The following is an 8395-nucleotide window of genomic DNA, read 5'->3' as shown; positions in this document are numbered from 1 at the left end:
ACATGACTTTATGATGAAGACCCTGGAAGTAAACCCCCTATAGGCATAGGAAATTGTTCCCCATTAGGATTAAAATCAACCACCACTCCTTTAACTTGATTATCCACAATAGGCAAGGTGCGTATGTCAATAGCCCCTGTGGACCCCTCCCCATGACCATCCCCACCAGGAATCCTATTTGGGTCACCAACACTCGACAAAACGACCACCGCAGGTTGTAAAGGAAGCGTCTGATAAAACAATGGTCTCCCCAAAGGTCTCCCAAAAATCCACGTGAATCACTAGACCAGTCATGAAAGTGACGAGCCATTGAGGAAGAAGGAGGATGACCTATTTCCTCAGCCCCATCAGACTTAGTATCATCCACATACAACCATTTTTTGGTTAAGTTATCACCCCTACCATCACCCACCTCTTTCTTCGGTTGCCAAAGATCCTTGCCAATAAATCCTTCAACCCCTAGCCAACCTCCATACTCTGTGAAATCCAGCGGAGAAGAAACCCAGTCCACGGTGCAAACTTTCCAGTGATATCCAATAATACCACATAGAAAACAAAAAGAGGGCACTTTTTCATACCTGACTTGAGCTCTCGAGTCAACCCCAGTTAGACTAGTTAAAATAACATGACGCCTAAGAGGTTACAAAATGTCCAACTCCACTTTAGTTTACAATACCTGACTATCCGCAATCACTTTTTCCGTACCATCAATAAGACTCTTATCCCTTAATTCAACTTTAAACACCGCCGAAAGGAGTTAGCAATCCGTTGTCCCACCTTTTAAGACATGAGATTTGCCTTAACATCCGAAATTTGGATCCAGAATGGGGACACCTGGAATGGAGCTTCAGAAGTCAAAAGGCCCTCCTCCCACACCTTAAGAACCATGAGGTGTCCATTAAACAACTAACACACCACATGGTAATAGAAGAGCAGCCCATTACTAAATTAAAAACACCCAGAGGCCCACCATCAGTTGAAGGCCTAACCACAGAAACCATACATGCATGTCAACTCAGCCCGATTAAACAAAGGAAGCTCCGCTTGACATAAAAACCAATGGATAGCCCAATCTCGGCAAGCCCATAAGTCCATAACACTTGCCATAAAAATATGCGTACGATTAGTAAGCATAAATACCCACGCCTGGGAATAAAGCCAGAAAATGGCTCCATGTAATTCTTTGAACAAAGTTTATAAATAGAGCATGAATAAGAATAAAAAGGCATCGAATTCCCATCATTTTTTCTCTCTTCAAAAATTGTTTATTATCTTATCGATATTCTGTGTATTTCTTTAAGTGTTCGGGTGTTAGAAATTGCATCTACACTTTGGCGCCGTCTATGGGAACTCGATACAAAAAATTCATTTTCTACTGTTTGCATGCGACATTGATCCAGAATGGCGACAAAATCAGACACCGCACAACCACAACAACGAGAAACCGTGCAGAAAATACTTGAAAAGATGCAAATACAACTTGATGTCCTTCGACAAGCCAACGAAGCCAGTATTGAACAGATCAACGCGCTGAGACAAGCTCAAGAAGCCAATATGGTGCAAATCAACACTCTGCGCGAGGAAAATAAAAGACTTCGGGGTGACGCTTGGCGGAATGATCCACCGATCGACCCCCAGCCCGACCATCAAAACAAAAATATTCCTCTAGAGCTAGGTCCAGATAACCCTCCTCTCCAGCAGAGGGTTCCACGGCAACAGCTCAACAGAGCATTGGATGATACTAACAATACAACGAGTCAATCCCGTATCCTAGGAAACTCCACTATGGGGGGACCACGAACCACCAAGGTCTATCCATCAGATGATGCTGATTCAGGTAGAAAAGAAGCATAGGTCCCAGCAACTGATCAGCCGTTTTTAGGGAATGACTTTATCACCAGACTTCGAAAGGAAATGGATGAACTAATCAAAGGGCTGAAGGCTCAAACACCCGAAGACATGACGAGGAAATTCACTGTATCAATAGTAAAGACTCCGTTTACAGATGAGATAGAACGGGTTGCGAGACCCACGAAATTTATAATGCCAAAGTTCATCAAATTCAATGGAACTAGAGACCCCCTCAAGCACCTAAACCATTACACTCAGGAAATAACACTAGAGGCGCACACTGATCCGTTTATGTGCAAAATATTCCCATTTAATTTGACAGGGGTGGCCCTGGAATGGTTCAAAAATTGCTCATGCAAGTCAATCCCAAACTTTAAATCATTATATGTAGTGTTTCTTGCCTAATATTACGGAAACAAGAAACAGAAAAAAAACCATGGCCAGTCTCTTCACGATTCAGCAGATGAAAGGAGAGTACCTGCAAGCCTTCCTCACTCAATTCAACATGGAATCCTCTGGCATTCCAGATTGCAATCAGGATACAGATATAGAAGCATTCAAGATAGCCGTGGTGCAAGGCTTACGTTTCCACTCTTCTTTGGTGAAGAAAACTCTGACTAACATGTCAGAGTTGAACTCAGGAGCACAAAATAACATTAGACTCGAAGAAAATGAAGTAACCAGGCAGCAAATGGCGACTCTGGTCACTGTGGAGAGTAGACCAAAAAAGCGACCGAGCACGTCAAGGGTCAGTCAGGAACCCCCAAGCATCGAAAGAAGAGCCCCGGAAAAGAAATCTCGAAAGGCCGAGAAGGTTACACCTCTCAAAGTGACGCTGGCCAGACTGTATCAAGAGACTAAGGCTAGAAACATCTTTCAGATCCCACCACCAATTAGACAACCAATGGAGCAGAGAGACCAAAGTAAGCATAGTGCGTTTTATAGTGATTTTGGCCACTTAACCAATAATTGCAGGAACCTGAGAAGGCAAGTGGAGGCGCTAATAGCTAAAGGCGAATTGGCAGACTACCTGGTTAACCCGCAACAACAAAGGCAACCTGAGCGAACCCGGACGACTCCAAAGGCTGTGGCGGAAAACCATTCTGTCCGGGTAATCAATACGATTCATAACCATCCGAAGGAGGACGAACAACTAGAGAATTCTTACAGGATTCAACTCAAGCAAGCCCATAAGTTATGAATAATTGGCGAAATCAACATTGTTGGCTGCAGACCCAATCCATCACAGGTTTCCTTTCATGAAGGAGATCTCAAAAGGGTACAACACCCACATGAAGACCCATTAGTAATCAGCATGCTAGTGGCCAATTGCTTGGTCAGATGAGTCCTGATTGACCCCAGCAGCAGTGCTAACATTATAACGAAGTGGACTTTTAATCAGCTGAAACTGGCCACAGATCAAATTTGCCCCACCAGAAACCCCTTGGTAAGGTTCGATGGGAAAAGAGTGGAGCCCATAGGTGTAATCACACTATCAGTCACTGTGGCCAAAAGATCTTTGAAAGAGAACTTTGTGATTATGGATATTCATCCAACCTATAATTTGTTAATGGGCCGAGGGTGGATCCACCGCATGGAAGGAATCCCATCAACTCTATATCAAGTCATAAGGTGCATTAGCCCAAATGGTAAGGAGGTCATCAATATTTGGAGAGATCAAGTGATGGTAAAGGAATGCTATCACACAATGATTTGTCCAACTGATAAAGGCAAGTAATTGCTGAAATAGCAATTACTGGGCTCTTTCTCTCCCAAAGAGAGAGAGAAGCAAGAAGAGGAACATCCGACCGAAGAGCCCCTAGAGGCCGTGCAGATAGTCGCAGGGGATCAACATAAGTTAACCTATATTGGGACACTCCAATCAGCCTAAGAAAATGAAGAACTGACAGAAATTTTAAGGCAGAATGCCGATATCTTCGCTTGGAATCACTGGGACATGCCATGAATTGACCCATTTATAGCCTGTCATAACCTAAATGTGGACCCGACCCACCACCCAGTGAAACAAAAGCAGAGAAGATTTGCCCTTGAAAGGAACAAAATCATTGCTGAAGAGGTGAACCGACTCTTAGAAGCAGGGTTTATCAAAGAAGTCCAATACCCTCAATGGTTGTCGAATGCAGTAGTTATCCAAAAAAAGAATAGCAAATGGAGAGTATGCATCGACTTCACCAACTTGAACAAAGCTTGCCCGAAAGATAGCTTTTCACTTCCTAAAATCGATCAGATGGTAGACGCTATGACCGGGTATGAAAAATTAACTTTCCTTTATGCTTATTCAGGTTACAACCAGATTTCGATGAACCCTTCGGATGAAGAGAAGACTTCTTTCATTACCGAACGTGGGACCTACTGCTATAGAGTGATGCCCTTCAGATTGAAAAACGCAGGGGCAACTTATCAACGGTTAAGCAACAAAATGTTCAAAAAGCAGATCGGCTAAACAGTTGACGCTTATATAGACGATATGATTGTAAAAAGCAAAGGCAAGAAAGATCATCGGCAACATCTACAAGATATATTTGATACTCTCAGAGAAAATAGAATGATGGTAAATCCAGCGAAGTGTTTGTTCGGAGTAACCTCGGGCTAGTTCCTCGGTCACCTTGTAAACAAGAGGGGAATAGAGGCAAGTCCTATCCAGTTGGCAAAACTGCTACAAAGCAAAGAGCCCCAAACCACAAAAAAAGTCCAAATTCTCATCGGAAGAATAGTGGCTCTCAGCCATTTTATATCTAGGTTGTCAAACAAATGCAAACCATTCTTCGATGCAATCAAAGCAAAAAAAGGAGATATTTGGGGGTAGAGCAATGAGAAGCTCTCGTAAAACTCAAAGAATACATGACAAACTCCCCAATTTTGTCTGCCCCAGAACCCGAAGAACCATTGTACCTCTATTTAGTAGTATCTCGATCAACAACTAATTCGGCTCTAGTAAGAGAAGTGGGAAAAAAATAACACTCGGTCTTGTACTCTAACAAGGCCATGACTGATGCAGAAAGCAGGTACTCAATGGTAGAAAAAATCATCCTTGCTCTAGTCCAGGCCAAAAGAAAGCTTCGGCATTACTTCGAGGCTCATCGGATAATAGTCCCCACGGCACATCCGATCAGAGCGATGCACACCATGAGTAGCCCATCGCCATTCGCCTAATGGGGAATGGACATAGTAGGACCTCTACCACTAATTGCGTCACAAAAAAGGTACGCCCTATTGGCCACTGATTATTTCACTAAATAGGTAGAGGCAGAAACATACGCAAGTGTGACTAACGTCCAACTGAAAAAGTTCATTTGGAATAATCTGATATGCAGATTCGGAATCCCAAAGTCCATCATTATGGATAATGGTTCAAATCTGAATATTTAGTACACTTAGCGTTTCTTCGACAAATACGGGATCAATCAAAAGATGTCGGTTGTATATTACCCACAAGGCAATGGGCAAGCAGAAATAACTAACAGAACAATCTTTGCTTGCATTAAAAAGAAGCTCGAAGAAAAGAAGGGAAAGTGGTTGGACGAATTGCCAAGTGTCCTATGGGCATACAGAACTACTCCGAGACACCCCACAGGCGAAACTCCCTTCTCTTTAGCTTATGGTACCGAAGCCGTAATCCCCATCGATCACCGAAATGGTAGTACCTACCATCCGAAGCTTAGCTTGGGAGCAGAGATCAAATAATCAACTTCTGGAGCACAATCTGGATCTCTTGGAAGAGAAAAGAGAAGTGGCTGCCATTCGATTAGCAGCCTATCAACAGAAGATAGCAAATAGCTACAACAAAAGAGTCAGAGGAAGAAGTTTTAATCTAGGAGACCTGGTGCTCCTGAAATCAAAAAAGTACGTCAGCAAATTGGAACCCAACTGGGAAGGCCCATACCGAATCTCAGATGTGGTTGGAAAAGGAACTTACAGACTCCAACACCTGGATGGCACCGAAATAACCATACCAAGGAATGCAATGAATTTTAAAAGGTACTTTCAATAAAGTAATTATACAATGCTTTCTAATACTTTACTTTTGAACGAATAAAGTTGCCATTTGTCTTTTTCAAAAATCCCACATCAAATAAAAATAAAACTTTTAGTTGTTATTTAAAATAACACAAAATCTAAACAGTGGAGTGGACCTCGTGATAGTAGGTGACCCATAATGGGACCCATTATCAGAGGTCTCCACTTCATACTTTTTAATCTTATTATAAAAAGATAAAACTTCTTTACCCACAGGAAATGATGTCCTACATCGCTTGAGAAATATACTTCTAAGCTTTTCTAATTAGGTTACTCATTTACTTACATATCAGTAAGTGGGACCCATTGACAATAGGAACCCATTTATGACATCAAAATGCCCCATTGCAGAGGTTTCCACACATTTCCCACATATTTTTTCAACCGAAAAAATGTTTTCCTGTTCTTAGAACTCAAGGTCCCACATTGACAAAAAAGGAAAAGATTCCTTTATTATTAAAATATGACCCATTGGGTATAAAATCAGTGGGTGGGGGCCCTGAATTATGAGACCCATGGATAGTCACAGCCATTATCGGAGGGTCCGTAATTCAGAGCCTTCCCCGCTTTCTTTTGGGATAAATAGCTTCCTTTCAAATCAGTACCCCACTCTGAATAGGAAAGGAATATTTTCTTTATCGACAAAGCAAAATCATGTGGTTTTAGAAACAGCGGGTCAACACCCTTAAAAATGGAAACCCGTTATGACTCATTGTTAACGGATAGACCCGTTTTGACCACGAAGGCCAATAAAAAGTTGTCGACCCGCATCAAAACACTCTTATTGGACCTTCAAAAGGCCCAACAAAATATATATATATATATATATAAATATATATATATATATATATATATATATATATAGGTGTAAATATACACATAGGCGAAGGCCCCAAAAGCCGAATGCCCGATCAGATTTGATCAGAAAATTGATCAAGTTCAAAAAGCCAAACGGTCACAAGAACCGATCGCAAAAATAGGCGAAGGCCCCAAGAGCCGAACGCTCGATCAGATTTGATCAGAAAATTGATCAAGTCCAAAAAGCCGAACGGTCATAAGAACTGATAGCAAAAATAGGCGAAGGCTCCAAGAGCTGAACGCCCGATCAGATTTGATCAGAAAATAGATTAAGTCCAAAAAGCTGAACGGTTACAAGAACCGATCACAAAAATAGGCGAAGGCCCCAAGAGCCGAACGCCTGATCAGATTTGATCAGAAAATTAATCAAATCCAAAAAGCCGAATGGTCACAAGAACCGATCACAAAAATAGGCGAAGGCCCCAAGAGCTAAATGCTGATCAGATCTGATCAGAAAATTGATCAAGTCCAAAAAGCCGAACAGTCACAAGAACCAATCACAAAAATAGGCAAAGGCCCCAAGAGCCGAACGCCCCAAGAATGCCTGACCAAATTTGATCAGAAAATTGATCAAGTCTAAAAAACTGAACAGTCACAAGAATCGATCGTAAAAATAGGCGAAAGCCCCAAGAGCCGAATGCCCGATCAAATTTGATCAAAAAATTAATCAAGCCCAAAAAGATAAACGGCCACAAGAACCGATCGCAAAAATAAACAAATGCATCAAGATCAAATCATAAACAAAGCTTGAGCAAAAGTGATCTCAAAGATCACAGAAGAAACTTTCATATTCTTAAAAGGGGGAGTTTCTACAAATGAGGCAGGACATACCCTACACCTCCAAAAAAAAAAAATAATAATAATAATAAAAAAAAAACAACATAAATGAAAAGCTATGCAGGATCATTCTCAGGTTCAGCTCCACCTTCTGCATTGATCCTCTGTGTAAAAGTATCAACCAACCCTATCCTAGCTAGAGTAGAGGAAGGAGCATCAAGCGGCAAAGTAGGTAACCCTTGAGAGCCCAAAGGATATTGAAGAGGAGGCAAAACCTCAGTAGCCACCTCGCCCTTCAATAGAGCAGCAAACTCAATCTCCTTAGGGCCAACAGAGGGCTCGGCATATTCACCAATAACCAAAAGCCCTTGCTCAGCATCATGCTCATCAGCATCACCATAATCTCTCCGCAGAGGGAAGCTGCCCTTGAGCAAAACCAAGCCTAAAGCCTTTGGCGTAGCGAAGATTCGTAATCTAAGAAAAGCGGTTGAACATCTCCAAACCCCCATCCTTGCAAGTTTGAATAAGAGAATTCATTTTTTCGAGCTGTAAATCAAGCTCAGTCGCTTTGTTTTTGAGTTCCTTGGCCCTCTTATCGAAATACTCAATTGATTTGAGCTGCTGGATCTTCTCCTTCTTCTCTGCGGCAAGAGAAGCCTCCAAAAGGTCTACCCTCTTTTGAAGAGCGGCAGACTGGTTCACCTGAGGAAAATCAGTCGACAGCTTTTTCATGAGGGCGAACATCAAGAAAGAGCTCTGTGGAAAAATAATAGAGGATTGTCAAGAAACCACAATAGATAAAAGAAAGAAAAAGGAGGCAGAAGGGGTTACCTTCATTATGGACTTGGGTGCAAGAGAAAGCAAGTCATCA

This window comes from Cornus florida, unplaced genomic scaffold (genome assembly GCF_030987335.1).
Source record: "Cornus florida cultivar Cherokee Brave unplaced genomic scaffold, ASM3098733v1 CherokeeBrave_3.0.0_Hap2_Chr08, whole genome shotgun sequence".
NCBI lineage: Eukaryota > Viridiplantae > Streptophyta > Magnoliopsida > Cornales > Cornaceae > Cornus > Cornus florida.
Note: the sequence above shows the minus strand (reverse complement) of the source record.